The 15207-nt window shown below is 52.8% G+C and overlaps 1 pseudogene; it reads right to left on the reverse strand.

Moving 5' to 3' along the window:
* Positions 1 to 1716: 1716 nt before the first annotated feature.
* Positions 1717 to 2640, reverse strand: LOC148050737 (olfactory receptor 14C36-like; annotated as a pseudogene).
* Positions 2641 to 15207: the final 12567 nt, after the last annotated feature.

The following is a 15207-nucleotide window of genomic DNA, read 5'->3' on the forward strand; positions in this document are numbered from 1 at the left end:
ATTAATTCTGAGGTTAAAGAAGAGGTGAGTGTCCGCTCGGGAGGTCTGGACAGGTAGGAAAAGCAGTCCCTTGAGGTCTGACACTGTATGGACAACTTTGCTCCTCACCTCCCAAAGGTCCCCTTTTCTGTCATTGGCCACCTGGGACTTGCATCACTGTTCCTTGCATCAGACTTCTGCACTGATCTCCGTAGCTGGATGCTACAGGTCCTCTGCACCATCTCCCACCTGCTCTCCTTCGAGAACTGGCTGCACACAGGCACAGGAGAATTTTTCCTATTTGCAAGTAAAGAAAAGCCGGATAAAGTTTCACAAACAGTAAAACACACTCTGTATCCATCTGCTAAGTACAAGCTGCCTCTAAGGAGGTTGCCTTTCTACAAGGGATAATCTTATGAGAAATGTTTTAGATAGATAGGTGCAAACAGATAGATAGGAAAACAACTAAAGTGTTGGTTAAAGAGACAATTAGACTACCGAGAGACAGGCAAGCTTTGAACTCCCTGAGGCTTAAGGCAGCTGCAGAGGTGAGAGGTATCTGAATGAACAAAGATTAAGGGGAGGAGAAAACGGGAGAAAAATGGCAAGGGCCTTTGCCTAGGCAGTCTGCATCCGCAAAGATGATTTTAGAAATGGCCACTGTATCAGGATAGGTGAAAGTATATGAAAGACTAGTGAAACTAAATCCACTGTATAACAAGCAGAATAGTGGTAAGGAAGTTACAGGGGAAGACTGGCATTTCTTGGAGTATCCCTTTTGAGAGGTCATGGGACTGGCGAAGATCTTATGTGAGTGAGGACAAGCAAGTGCTGCACCCATCTTTGAAGGCAGCCAGAAGTGCAAGCCAGGGCACCGCAGGCTGTACAAGCTCACTTTGGTGAGGAGGGAGCCACTGAATGCCTCCTCATGGCTGACATGTCTGGACAGCTAAAAGAGAAGAACATGTCCAAAAGCAGTCGGCATGGACTCCCCAAGGGTAAATCATGCCTCGCCAGCCTGATTGCCTTCTGACTGCACAGCTGAGATGCTCTGCAGGCCACCTCCTTTGATAGCACATAATGAAAGGGACAGGCCAGAAAGCCAAGGAAGCGTGATGGAGCATTTGCAATGAAGCTGGCCACAGTGGGTGAGACCTAGAGCCTTCAGCAACTGCCCTTTCATGAAGGCAATGCTTTTATGGATGTCAGCTCTGCCACAGAAGCACCCATTGCTTGTCCCTGCCTGCTGGCACAAACTGCCACCCACCAGGACTACATCAAGCTGCCAGTGCTCTCAGGCCTTACACCAACAGAAGGGCTCAGAAGGAGAGAGTGGACGTGGAAAGTGAGCAGCTCGGAAAGACCAAGTGCTGGTGCTGCCTGGCAGTGCTGCTGTGCCAGGACTCTTTTCCCCTCCACCTCTGCACACAGGCACTGCCCCTGCAGCTCCAGAGAAGGTCTCAATAAAGGACCTTGGACAAACAAGTCACTGAGGGGTCGTTTATTTTGTTTTAAAACACAGAGAGCACGGCTCATCATTACACAGTCTCTGGGTCACACAGGACAGGTAGATACTGACTTAGGAATGTTACGAGTAATAGCATTTCATTGTGGACAATATGATTAAAACTAACAAAACTTAAAAACTGAACCAGACCAACTGCCAAAGTCAGGCTGATCCTATAGTGCTTTACATTGTGAGTGATATACAGAAGAAAATGGGCAGTTTATTGCTGCTTAAAACCATCCAGTCATCAGCTTCCACACTGCATCCTTAAGCTCCTGGTTCCTCATGCTGTAGATGAGGGGGTTCACTGCTGGAGGCACCACTGCGTACAGAACTGCCACCACCATATCCAGGGATGGAGAGGAGAAGGAGTGTGGCTTCAGGTAGGCAAAAAATTATGTCCTGAGAAACAGGGAGACCACAGCCAGGTGAGGGAGGCATGTGGAAAAGGCTTTGTGCCGTCCCTGCTCAGAGGGGATCCTCAGCACGGCCCTGAGGATCTGCACGTAGGACGCCACAACGAAAACAAAACACCCAAATCCAAAAGAGGCAGTAAACACAAGAAGTCCAACCTCCCTGTGGTAGGCATCTGAGCAGGAGAGCTTGAGGATGTGGGGAATTTCACAGAAGAACTTGTCCAGGACATTGCCTTGGCAGAGGGGTAGTGAAAATGTATTAGCAGTGTGCAGCACAGCATGGAGAAACCCAGTGCCCCAGGCAGCTGCTGCCATGTGGACACAAGCTCTGCTGCCCAGGAGGGTCCCATAGTGCAGAGGTTTGCAGATGGCCACGTAGCGGTCATAGGCCATGATGGCTAGCAGAGAATACTCTGTCAAAAAGAAAAAGACAAATACAAAGACTTGGGCAGCACACCCTGAGAAAGAGATGGCCCTGGTGTCCCACAGGGCATTGGCCATGGCTTTGGGGAGAGTGGTGGAGATGAAACCAAGGTCTGTGAGGGAGAGGTTGAGGAGGAAGAAGTACATGGGGGTGTGGAGGCGGTGGTCGCAGGCAACGGCAGTGATGATGAGGCCGTTGCCCAGGAGGGCAGCCAGGTAGATGGCCAGGAAGAGCCAGAAGTGCAAGAGCTGCAGCTCCCGCGTGTCTGCCAATGCCAGTAGGAGGAACTGGGTGATGGAGCTGCCATTGGACATTTGTTCTCTGTGGGCATGGGGACCTGTCCAAGAAGGAAAACACAATGACAAGTTAGGGGAGACTTCTTAGAGGTAAAGCCCACGCCATTTCTCATCGCAATCCCCCTCCCTGAGCTGAATGAGGAATGTTTCAGAAAATTTTTCAACGCTACCAATTGAATGACATGGTGCCTCACAGCTTGGGCACCTAGTTCCCATGAAGACACCTCCAGGAGAGGACCCTGAGCGCTGGTGTCAGAACAGAAGCTGACCTGCAGCCCCACCACAGCCCCACAGAGGAAGAGCACAATAGAAATGTGGGGAAAGAGGGAAGAAAATTGCAAAGCTCCAAAAAAAAAAACAAAGCAAGAACAGAAAGGGAGACGGGAATGCTGTGGAGCCTTCTCCTTACCCTGTTTTGCTCTCCACCTCACTGACACTGACACTGTAGGGCAGTCGCTTTTTCTGTGTTGTTCTGTGTTCATTGTAGGACACGTGCACTTACACTCGACTGGAGGTCCAGCTGCCAAGGATGTGACTCATGCCCTGGATCCCATGGCCTTGGGGGAACAGGCTTTGCTGGGTGGGAGAGGAGACCCTTTAAATCAGGCTTGGGACTCTAAAACTGAGGCTTTGGACCTTCAAAAGCAGAACTGGGGTCTTAAAAATGATGCTCTGCACCCTTTAAATGCATCCTTGAACCTTAAAAGTGAGGCTTGGAAATATTGCAATGAGGGTGTGGACCCTGAAAAGCTTTCAATCTTAGAATCAAAGTTTTGTACTCTAAAAATGAAGCTTTGGGCCCTAAAAATGAGGCTGTGAGCCTTTAAAAGAGGTGTTTGGACTCTAAAAATGAGGGTTTGGACACTCCAGATGTGGCTTGGGCCCTCAAAACGACTGGCTGGATCCTCAAAATGCCACCTTGGAGCCTGAAACTCAGGCTTTAGAAAGTCAAAATGCGGCTTTCGAGTCTAACAAGGAGACTTTGCAATCTGAAACAGAGTCTTTGGACCGCTAACATGAAGCTTTGAAGTCCAAAATGACGCTCTGGGAGCAAAACTAAGACTTTAGAAAGTAAAAATGAGGCCTTGGACCCTCTAAATGTAGCTTTGGACCCTGAAAAGAGGCTTGGTGCCCTAAAAGTGAGAGTTTAAACCCTAAAAATGAAACTGTGGGCCCCCAAAAAGGCTATGCATAATAAAAGAGAGGTTTGGAACAAAAAAATGATGATCTTGGCCTTCAGAAGGACTCTTTGGGCACTAGAACAGATGGGCTAGATGCTACAAATGACACTTGGGACCCTGCAAATGAGGGGAACCCATTGGTTCCTCTGTGGCCCCAAGAACTGAAGCTTTGGTCCTGAATATAGGGCTTTGGGCACCCCAGTGAAGGCTTTGAGCTGTCAAAGGGGGCTTTGGAGCCTAGAAATGAGAGTTTGGACCATTAAAAGGGGATTTTGGGCCTTAAAAGTGGGGCTTGGAAAATGAAATGGAGGTTTTGAACTCTGAAATGAGACTTTGTGCCCTAAAATGATGCTTTGGTACCACAACCTAAGGCTTTGCACCCTAAAAATGGGGTTTTGGAGGCTCAAAATGAGGCTTGGGACATGAAACAAATGAGGCTTTGTAGCCTAAATGAGGAGTTTGGACCCTCAAATGAGGCTTTGGACCCACCAAATGAGCATTTGGGCTGTCAAAATGAGGCTTTGGTCCCCGTCCAAATTGCAGACTGGATCTAAAAAGGAGGCTATGGTTCCTGAAAGCGAGGCTTTGGTCCCAGAAAAGGAGGCTTTAGAAGCTAAAACTGAGGGTTGGAGCCCAAAAATGAGCCTTTGGACCCTATGAAGAAGGCTTTGGAGTCTGGGAATGAGGCTTTGGACCTTCAAAGTCAGACCTGGGGACTTAAAAATGATGCTCTGGGCCCTTGAAATGAGTCATTGAATCTTAAAATGGGGCTTGGAAATTGTAAATGAGGGTTTAGACCCTGAAAATGAGGGTTTGGACCATCAAAAGGAGGCTTTCAAGCCTAGAATCAAGGCTTTGTACTCTAAAAATGAAGCTTTGAGCCCTAAAAGAGGGGGTTGAACCCTGAAAATGAGGGTTCGGACACTCCAGATGCAACTTGGGCCCTCAAAACAAACAGCTGCATCCTAAAACTGAGCTTTTGGAGCCTGGAATTAGGCTTTGGAAAGTTAAAATGTGGCTTTGGAGTCTAAAAAGGAGATTTGCAATCTGAAAGGGAGCCTTTGGACCATAAAAATGTGGCTTTGGAGCCTAAAAAGAGACTTTGGACCCTAAAATGAGCCTTTGATCCCTAAAAGTGAGGCTTTGGGCCATAGAAATGAGGCTTTGGATTCTAAGGTGAAAATTTGAACCTTAAAAATGCGGCTTTGGGCCTTGAAGTGAGCATTTGGACCATAAAAGGAGGGGTTGGATCCTGAAAAGGAGGCTTTGGGCCCTGAAAAGGAGACTTTGGGCTCTGTAACCAGTTTTGAACCTTAAAACTGTCCCTGCTCATGACGCTCAGGGCAGTTTACAGAGTTCTTCATCTGAATGATTCGAGTCCTGTGCCATAGGGAGAACTCCGTCTCTCTCTCCTCCTTCTGCTGTGTTTACGAGATCTCCACTGACGTGGAGATATTGGCCGTTGCCTCATGTTCAGCCCCACGTTGCCTGACAGCATTCAGGGAATCTGCTGACTTTCATGTTCAAATCCAGGCCCACGGAGCTCCATGAGGTGCCAGGGCTACACGAGGTGCCAGGAAACAACGTGATTTATCCTTTGTACAGTCCAACAGAAACAACGTTCTCATGAGAACTTGTTGCTGCACTGTTAGGTGCAGGCAAAGCCAGGCAGGTGGCCTCCTGGCCAGTGGAGAGTGGGAGCTGCCTGCAGGCTCCTCGGTGGCAATGAGCTGCCGAGGTTGTCCTGCGGCCCAGGGATCTGTGCAGCACAGCACAGGCGTGAAGACCACACTGTGCATGCAGCACAGCCCAGCCCAGCAGGAGCTGCTCAGGTTTCCCCGTGAGAAGGCTGTCCTCCAGCCTGGTGCCACAGCTGAGGTGCTGCGGCCCACACGTGCACTGCCAGGAAGAGCTGTAGGCCCACTGCTTGTCACACAACTGTCACCTGTTTTGATTAAATGAGTAGAATAGCATAGCATAGCATATAAACCAGACCAGAGAAGACCAGAATAGTTTAGTTCGAGGGGACCTACAATGATCATCTACTCTGACTGCCTGACCAATTCAGGGCTGACCAAAAGTTAAAGCAAGTTATTAAGGGCATTGTCCAAATGCCTCTTAAACACTGAGAGGCTTGGGGCATCGACCGCCTCTCTAGGAAGCCTGTTGCAGGGTTTGACCACCCTCTCAGTACAGACATGTTTCCTGATATCCAGTCGAAACCTCCTCTGGTGCAGCTTTGAGCCATTCCCACGTGTCCTATCACCGGATCCCAGGGAGAAGAGATCAGCACCTCCCTCTCCACGTCCCCTCCTCAGGCAGCTGGAGAGAGCCACGAGGTCGCCCCTCAGCCGCCTTCTCTCCAAACTAGACAAGCCCAAAGCCCTTAGCTGCTCCTCAGAGGACATGCCTTCCCGCCCTTTCACCAGCTTTGGTGCCCTCCTCTGGATGCATTCAAGGACCTGAACATCCTTCTCCAATGGTGGGGCCCAGCACCGCACACAGTATTCCAGGTGAGGCCTCACCAACACTGAATGCAGCAGGATAATCCCCTCTGCTGACCGGCTGGTTTTGCTGTGTTTGATGCACCCCAGAACACGGTTTGCCCTCCCGCCTGCCAGGGCACACTGCTGACTGCTGTGGAGCCTGCTGTCGACCAGCACCCCCAGATCCCTTTCTGCAGGGCCACTCTTTTCCCAATTTATACTTGTGCCCGCTGTTACTGCATCCTGGGTGCAGAATCTGGCATTTTGACTTGTTCCATTTCATCCCATTAATCATAGCCCAATGCTCCAATCTACCTAGATCCCTCTGCAAGGCCTCTTGTCCCTCGAGAGAGTCAACAGCACCTCCCAGTTTGGTATCATCAGCAACCTTGCTAGTGGTTCATTCGACTCCTGCACGCAGATGATCGATAAGCATATTGAACAGAACTGGCCCTCAGGATTGAGCCCTGAGGAAGACCGCTGGGGACCAGTGGCCAGCCAGATGCAGCCCCATTCACTGCGACCCTTTGAGCTCTGCCCTTCAGCCAGTTCTTCACCCAGCGCACCGTGAACCCGCTCATCCCCCAGTTGGACAACTTGTCCAGAAGGATGCTGTGAGGGACAGTACCAAAAGCCTTACTAAAATCCGGGAAATCTACACCCACCACCTTGCCTTCATCCACTAGGATGGTGACCTTATCCCAGAAGGATATCAAATGAGTTCAACGGGACTTGTATTTAACATGGGTTCACAAAGGGGAAGGGAAAGTCCAGAGGTCCCTTCCAACCTCAACATTTCTGTCATTCTGTGAGGAGAAAGGAGAAAGGAGAAAACTCCTGGGGGCTTGTGGCAGGCCTGGGAGGGAGCTGAGGTCCCTTCCAGCCCCAGCACTACAAATCCAGCATGAGATGCCCCCATTGACTCAGCTGATTGCCTTCCCTCAGCGTGGCTGAAGGAGCTGCCTCCCTGGCAGTCTCCAGGTGTCCTGCCTCATGATGGGCCAAGGCAGGGGGATTCTCAGAGCTAACTGTGTCTGGGAGAGGAGAAAGGCCACTGCTGCAAAGAAACCTCTCTGCAGAGGTGAGACAGGCAACATCGGTCTCTTCCCAAGCAGGTTCCTGGGGAGCCCCAGGGACACCTGGAGGGAGCGCCGAGCGGAGTGGGGGGCAGAGAAAGTGACGTCTTGGGCAGGTGCCCTCCTCCGGGGCTGAGACAGGCTCCTGGGGTGGAGGGAGCTCCTGGGAAGCAGGCAGCAGTGCAGAGAGACAGCTCTGCCAAGGAGCAACTCCTCTGCCAAGCGCAGCAGGGCTCTGGGCAAAGGAGTAGGGCAGAGCGAGATTAAAGGCAGGCTGGAGTGGGAGGAGAGAGGAGAGTTGCAAGGGAAGAAACCTTTCCAGCCCTTGACACGGTAAGTCTCTTGGTGCAGGGCAATGCAGCTGCCGTTGCGGGAAGGGTCTCCAAAAGCGTTCACAGCCTCCAGGGTCTGTCAGGAGGCCTCCCAGCCCAGGGGCTCATGTTAGACAAGGGGGAAGGGGTGAAGGCAGGGTGTGCAGCCAGAGCTGCCCAGGGCATTTCAGAGGGCACTCTTGCAGAGGAAGAGCAAGGCAGGGGATACCTTAACGCTAAAGAGCTTTCCTGAGGCCGTGCTTCCAGTTTCCTGCTGTTTCAGGACAAAGGGAAAAGGTGCTGCTGCATTTGGCGAGGGAGCCTGAGAGTCCTGAGCTGCCATGCTGAGAAATCAGTAGGTCTGGTAGGAGCCAAGGCAACTGCTTCCATCCACTCCTCTACCTCCAGAGAGCACCAGCATCACCTTTGCTGGCCTCAGCAGGGTTTGTCTGGCCTGCTCCTTACTGCCTGCAAGTGGGGAGTACCTCTAGAGAGTTCCTGAAACTGGGAGGTTTCTTCAGGTCAGAGCTGAGCAGACAGGAGTGGGTGATGGGGTCGGTGATCCCTGACAGGGAAAAACTGGAGGGCAGAGAAACAGTTCCCGGCAAGGAGAGCTCCAGGCAGCAGAGACATGGGCAGAGAGCTCTAGGAAACTCCAACCCCAAATGGCATGGGAGGGAGAATTTGGGAAGCTCCCTGTCATGCCCTCCAATGCAGACACCTGCCTCTGCGCAAGACCCCTGCTCTCGTCTCCCACCCAGCACAGCCTCTGCCCTCAAGGCTGTGTGGTCCAGGGCAGGAGTTGCCTCCTCTGCAGCCAGAGCTCTGGCACAGCAGAGGGGCATCTCTCCTGACACGTGGCCGCTTCCCTCTGCAGGGCAAAGGGGCTGAGAGCGACTGCCCTGCGCTTTTGCTAACTGGGAGGTGCTGTGCTCTGCTGGGTAAGGAGAAGGCTTTCCTGAGTGCCCGGACGCCTCTCCTCTCCTTGCTTCCCTTAGGAGGAGAGTCACAGAGTTCTTCTTTGTTCCTGCCCCTGCTTGTGCTGCTCTTCTTCCTGCTCGTGGGGTCCCTGGCAGTAACGGTGGTGGTGTGGGGCAAGGGGTGGGGGTGTGGAGTGCCTGCTCTGGCCCTGACCTGGAGGGCGCTGCCCTGGAGGTGTTTCCATGGGACCAAGGTGCCCAAGCCCTCTCTTCGTTTTCCAGGCTCCAGACACTGCACTCAGTGCTTGGGCAATGAGGCACTGCTTCCCTTAGCAGACAGCACCGTAAGACACCTGATTATGCTGGGCAGGGAGTCCTGCGGGGCTGTGAGCATCCCTCCAGAAGGGCACAGCTCTCCTGCAGGACCTTGGAGATGTCTGAGAGCACCCGATCTGCCCATGCCAATCAGCATCCTTGCCCTGTCCTCTTCCTCATACTCCGCAGAGCTGTGCTGGAAAGGAGAGGTGTTTTGAACTCTGCACCTGGAACAGGACCCCTCTGCTCCCAGGACAGTCCAGTGTCTTTTCCAGAGCAACGTCTGGGTGCAGTCGTCCTGCAGCTGAGAGCGGTGCAAGCCCAGAGCAGCTGGGCACCAGGCTGATGGACAGAGCAGCCCTCCTGCATGGGAGCACTGACGCAGGTTTGCACTGAGAGCAACGGGGCAACGGGGGAATGTGACCCTTTCCAAGACCATTTCCCAAGTGGGATGGGGGTGTCTGCATACTAAAACACAGTGTACCGACACACGTTTGCTGCGCCTCATCTCCCACCTTCCTCTGGGGAAGAAAGCGTCCTTCTGGGCTTTTTGCCCTCCGCTCTAGTGCAGCACAGGGAACTCCTCCCCAGGAAGCCTCCCTCCAAACACCCTGGGCTGTTGCTGCCTCCATGGGTCCTTGCTGGAAAGCAGGGCTGACCCTTCCGGAGCCCCTGGGGAGAGGGCACGGCTCTGCACAGCACACTCAGCCAGCACAAACCAGAGCTGAAGCCTTGGAGCTGTGTAACAGTTCCCCAGGAAAGAAAAACACCCTTAGGTATTGCACAATGAATGAATGAAATTTGGCTCAGAGAAGCTTCTCTGAATTTTTCTCTTTTCTCTCCTTTGGCAGTTTCCATGCCCAGACGCAGCAAATGTCCAATGGCAGCTCCACGAACGAGTTCCTCCTCCTGACATTTACAGACACACAGGAGCTGCAGGTCTTACCCTTCTGGCTCTTCCTGGCCATCTACCTGGCTGCCCTCCTGGGCAACGGCCTCATCATCACCGCCATAGCCTGCGACCACCGCCTCCACACCCCCATGTACTTCTTCCTCCTCAACCTCTCCCTTCTTGACCTGGGCTCCATCTCCACCACTCTCCCCAAAGCCATGGCCAATGCCCTGTGGGGCATCAGGGCCATCTCCTACTTGGGATGTGCTGCACAGGTCTTTTTCTTTCTCTTCTTGTTTGGAGGAGAGTATTTTCTTCTCACTGTCATGGCCTATGACCGCTACGTGGCCATCTGCAAACCCCTGCACTACGGGACCCTGCTGGGCAGCAGAGCTTGTGTCCACATGGCAGCAGCTGCCTGGGGCACTGGGTTTCTCCATGCTGTGCTGCACACTGCCAATACATTTTCCCTACCTCTCTGCCAAGGCAATGTCCTGGACCAGTTCTTCTGTGAAATCCCCCAGATCCTCAAGCTCTCTTGCTCAGATGCCTACCTCAGGGAAGTTGGGGTCCTTGTGGTGACTGCATGTTTAGCCTTTGGGTGTTTTGTTTTCCTTGTGTTGTCCTATGTGCAGATCCTCAGGGCCGTGCTGAGGATCCCCTCTGAGCAGGGACGGCACAAAGCCTTTTCCACGTGCCTCCCTCACCTGGCCGTGGTCTCCCTGTATGTCAGCACTGCCATGTCTGCCTACCTCAAGCCCTCCTCCATCTCCTCTCCAGTTCTAAATCTGGTGGTGGCAGTTCTGTATTCAGTGGTGCCTCCAGCAGTGAACCCCCTCATCTACAGCATGAGGAACAAGGAGCTGAAGGGTTCCGTGAAGAAACTTTTGACTGGATGCTGTTAATCGGCAAGAAACTGCCCATCTTCTTTGGCAAATCTCATTGCACTTGTAATGTAACTCATTATAGGCTGAGACTTTCTTGGGTAGTTTGGTTTTGGCTTTTCTTAGTTGTAATAATGCTGTCCACAAACAAAGTGCTTGTCTTCATCTGTTTCAATATCCACCTGTTTTTTGTGATCCAGACTGTGTAAATGAGGAGCCGTGCTCTCTGTGTGTTTAAACAAAATAAAGGACCCTTCAGCAGCTTGTTTATCTGAGATCCTTCCCCTCAGACCTTTGTAAAGCTGCAGGTGGAGTACCTTGGTGCAGAGGTGGAGAACCTTGGTGCAGAGGTGGAGAGGAAAAACAGCCCTGGCACAGCAGCACTGCCAGGGAGCACCAGTTCTTGGTCTTTCCCAAGCTGCTCTCTTTCCACTTCCACACTCTCCTTCTCAGCCCTTGTGTTGCTGCACGGTCGGAGTGCTCTGGCAGCTTGGTCACAGTCCTGTGGTGCGGCAGTCCTGTGACCGCAGGCACGGACAGGCAATGGGCACCTCTGTGACAGAGCTGGCCTCCATAATAGCGTTTCAGATTAGCTATTAGGAAAAATTTCCTCACGGTGAGAATGGTTAGGCATTGGAACAGACTGCCCAGGGAAGTGGTACAATCACAGTCCTGGAAGTATTCAGAAAACCTGTGGATATGGATATGGTGCTTAAGGACATGGCTTAGAGGTGGACCAGGCAGTTAGGTTAACAGGTTGGACTCGATGATCTCAGAGGTCCTTTCCAACCTGAATGATTCTATGATTCTATGAAAAAGGATCTTCTGAGGGCAGTGCCTGAAGGCTTAGGTCTTCTTTCAAAGTGGCTCGAGAGAACATGCCCAGAGAAGTGCCCAGGAGAGGAAAACCCTTGTGAAGAGCTCAAGTGTGTGAGTGTGCAGGTTTGAGGCACACAGCAGTGTCATGGACGCTCATGGGAGACTTCAGTCGTTGGCACCCAAGAATGTCTCCTCGCACAGCCAGGCCTCCTGGGAGAGACGTGAAGGACCAGCAGAGCAGGCTCTGGTCTGTGCCTGTGTGTGCTGGACACCCCATCCAAAGCACACACCATACGGGCTGCTATGAAGAAAATTAACCCTATCCCAGCCACACCCAGTACACCGAAGCTGGGTGGTGCCTGTCACACAATGAGTCTGAATGGGGAGGGGGTTCCTGGATAGGCCCTGTGCTGTCCATGTCAGCTGCATGCAGTTGGGCTGGAGAGCCCTGGCATCTCATGTAGCTCTGCAGGCCTGTATTTGGGTATTAAATTAAGATTCAGGTGTCCTGAATTAGGTTAGGCAATGGAGGGATGCACATGAGACAACTGCCAAAGGAGATGTAGATAATACAACTGATGGAGAAAAGAAAGAGAGACTTAGCTCTCCTTGGGCCACATGACCGCATTTGGTCTGCTGAAGACCTCTATAGGCTGCCCTGGACATAAGCAACTGTTACGGGTTCAGTTGTCCTACATGTGGGCATCTGCTGTCAATTTACCTGGACAATGGAATTTCCCACCAGCCTCCAAGGTGATGCCCCCAGATGCTGCCCTGTCTCTATGGACTGCTGCATTACAGCTGACAGTGACCAGCATGCATCTTGGTCACCTCCTGAACCTCAAATGTCACCAGGTGTTTGTGTCTGAACAGCTCACTCCTGGTCTCCATCTCCAGTAATTAGCATGGGAGCTGAGACAAGAAGCTCACATGCAGGTGCCTGTTTTGTGCACACCTGAACTATGCAAGAGGAATCCCAGCTCCTGGGGGTTATGGTCTGCATGGGAGGGAGCTGAGACCCCTTCAGTAGTGTAAGAGAAACTACACTACTGGAAGTAAGTCTCTATCCCCAGCTGTGGGAGGGAACATCAGTGGTTGCTTCAGTCTGTTTCACAGCAGGTTTCCCTGGAGCCCCAGGGACACCTGGAGGGAGCCCAGGGGGGCAGAGAAAGTGCTGCCTTGGGCTGGGCCTCTGCTGCTGAGCTGGGCTGGGCTCCTGGGCTGGAGGGAGCTCCTGGCAAGGAGCAGCTCCTCTGCAAAGCACAGCAGGGGGAGGGCACAGCCTGCAAGTGCAAGGGGACAGGAGAGACGTGCGAGAGATGTTACAGGCACTGTGTAGTGGGAGAATGCTGAGAGTTCACTGGTGGAGAAATCTACACAGTCCTTGACACAGTAAGTCTCTGGCTTCAGGGTGATACACAAGTGTCCTGGAGGGGCCTCCTAGAGCTGGCACATCTTGCTGCAGCTAGGATCTGGCAGGATGGCGCTCAGGGTTTCTTTATTGTGGAGAAGGACATGCTCCAGAGCAGGGCTTCCCTGCAGCACCATAAGGAACAGGGCATGAAAGCTCCCTTCTCCCGGGGATGTCTGCAAGGGTGGGAAGCTGGGTGTGCACTGAGGGGTGCCCAGGGCTGTACTTCAGAGCAGGGTCCCTGCACTCCAGGGGCTGCGTGCTGGGGCAGGGGCTCTGTCGCCTGCCAGGGTCAGCACTCAGCCTGCCCAGGGAGCTCCCCACAATGCTACAGGGAGAAGCTGTGGGTGGAAGGTGTGCTAGCTGGCAGGGCAGGGTCCTTCTGCAGTGGAGAGGGTGCTGCATGGGTCAGAGCTGCTCACAGCTCCCGATCAGCCCAGGGCATTTGCAGAGGGTCCTTTTGAAGAAGGACATCGAGGCAGTATTTACCTGAAAGCGAAGGAGTCTGTGCTTTGAGTTTTCCACTCTTTGTTGGCTGGGGGGCAGTGGCAGATGGGAATTTACTTCTTCGCTCTGGCGAAGGCACAAAGACCCCAGTTCTCATGAAGACTTCTCTGAGCTGCTCCTGAGCCCCTGCACACACAGAGATGCCCCTGGGCAGTGCCCTGCTGCCAGGAGGGGCCTGCAGGGCAGAGCTGAGCATGCAGTGGGCAGGCTGGGGTCTGTGAGCACCAAAAGGGAGGAGATGTGGGGACAGAGAAACATCTGCCGGCAGGGAGAGCTCCAGGCAGCAGAGCCATGGGCAGGGAGTGAGAGGGAGCTGCTGCCAGAAATGCTGTGGGAGGGGGGGTTAATACACCCGCGTGCCATGACCTGCACTGCAGATGCCTTCCCCGGAGCAAGCCCCCGACCTCTTCTGCCACCCAGCAGAGCCTTCACCGCGAAGGCCATGTGGTCCACGGCATGAGTTAGCTCCTTGACAGATGGACCCCTGACGAACCTCCTGAGTACCCATCTGTTTGTCCCTGTACTGCCTCCATGAACAGGAGGATTGGGGAATTTCTCCATTTTTCCTCTCCTCTTCATGTTGCCTTTGTTCCCAGCTAAGGTGGGGGCTCCGGGCAATGCTGGTTGCAGGGCTGAGTGAGCCAACTCTCCATTCAGGTCACAGGATCCTTAGGACATTCAGTTATTTCCCGGGGGGGTCCTGCTGGGCTGCAGGCTGCCTTCCAGAAGGGCACAGCTCTCCCATGCCATCTCTGTGTTACCTGGCAGCCCCTCAGTACTAAGGCCATGGAAATGCTGCTGGAAGGCTGTATGCAAGCAGCGGTAATGAGCCCTCTGTGGCCCTGGCTGCGAGGGGAGAGCTGAGATATTCCTCAGGTAGGATGAGACAGTAGGAGCAGTTTGGAGACCTGCACTTGGGAGCTGGATTCATCTGCTCTCACCATTGTCCGCTTTCTTCTCAGGGGAACATCTAGGTATAATTGTCCTCCAGCTCAAAGAAGTGGCAGCCTAGGGCAGCTGAGACCAGGCTGGTGGACAGACTGGCTGTCCTCACTCTGCATGAAGGGATAGTCCTTTGGCTTCACAGAACCCACAAGGTTTCTCTTGGAGACAAGCAGAAATGCCAAGGATTTCTGCCTTAAAAATACCACTCACTGTGATGGGGCAACTAGAAGCAGATAAACAAAACAAAATCCCCACAGCTCTTCTCTGCAGTTCAGTGAATTGGGAGTGACAATGCTGAAAAGCTCTTTAAGACCACGAGTGGATTAACATCACTCCCAGTTTGTATTTCTCTCTTGTTGTAGGGCAGAACTGACTCCTCCAGAGCCCAGAGCAGAGCCCCCTGCTTTGTGGGGCATCCTCAGCCAGCACCCACCAGTGTTCACAAAAGGGACCAGCCAAAAGTTTTCTGAAAGGGGAGAGGCAATTTGGGGGTTTCCATAAGAACTGGAATAAGTTTTGCTGTGAGATGTCTACCCTAACTTGTCACTGCCTTTTCCTCCTGGAACAGGTCCCAGTGCCCAGAGGAAGCCAACCTCTCCCTCCTCGACCTGGGCTCCATCTCCACCACTCTCCCCAAAGCCATGGCCAATTCCCTGTGGGCCCACCAGGGCCATCTCCTACTTGGGATGTGCTGCACAGGTCTTTTTTTCTTTTTCTGTGCTACAGCAGAGTATTGTCTTCTCACTGTCATGGCCTATGACCGCTATGTGGCCATCTGCAAACCCCTGCACTACGGGACCCTGCTGGGCAGCAGAGCTTGTGTCCACATGGCAGCAGC

This window comes from Nipponia nippon, unplaced genomic scaffold (assembly GCF_047370975.1).
Source record: "Nipponia nippon isolate SJK-2023a ecotype South Korea unplaced genomic scaffold, ASM4737097v1 scaffold_70, whole genome shotgun sequence".
NCBI lineage: Eukaryota > Metazoa > Chordata > Aves > Pelecaniformes > Threskiornithidae > Nipponia > Nipponia nippon.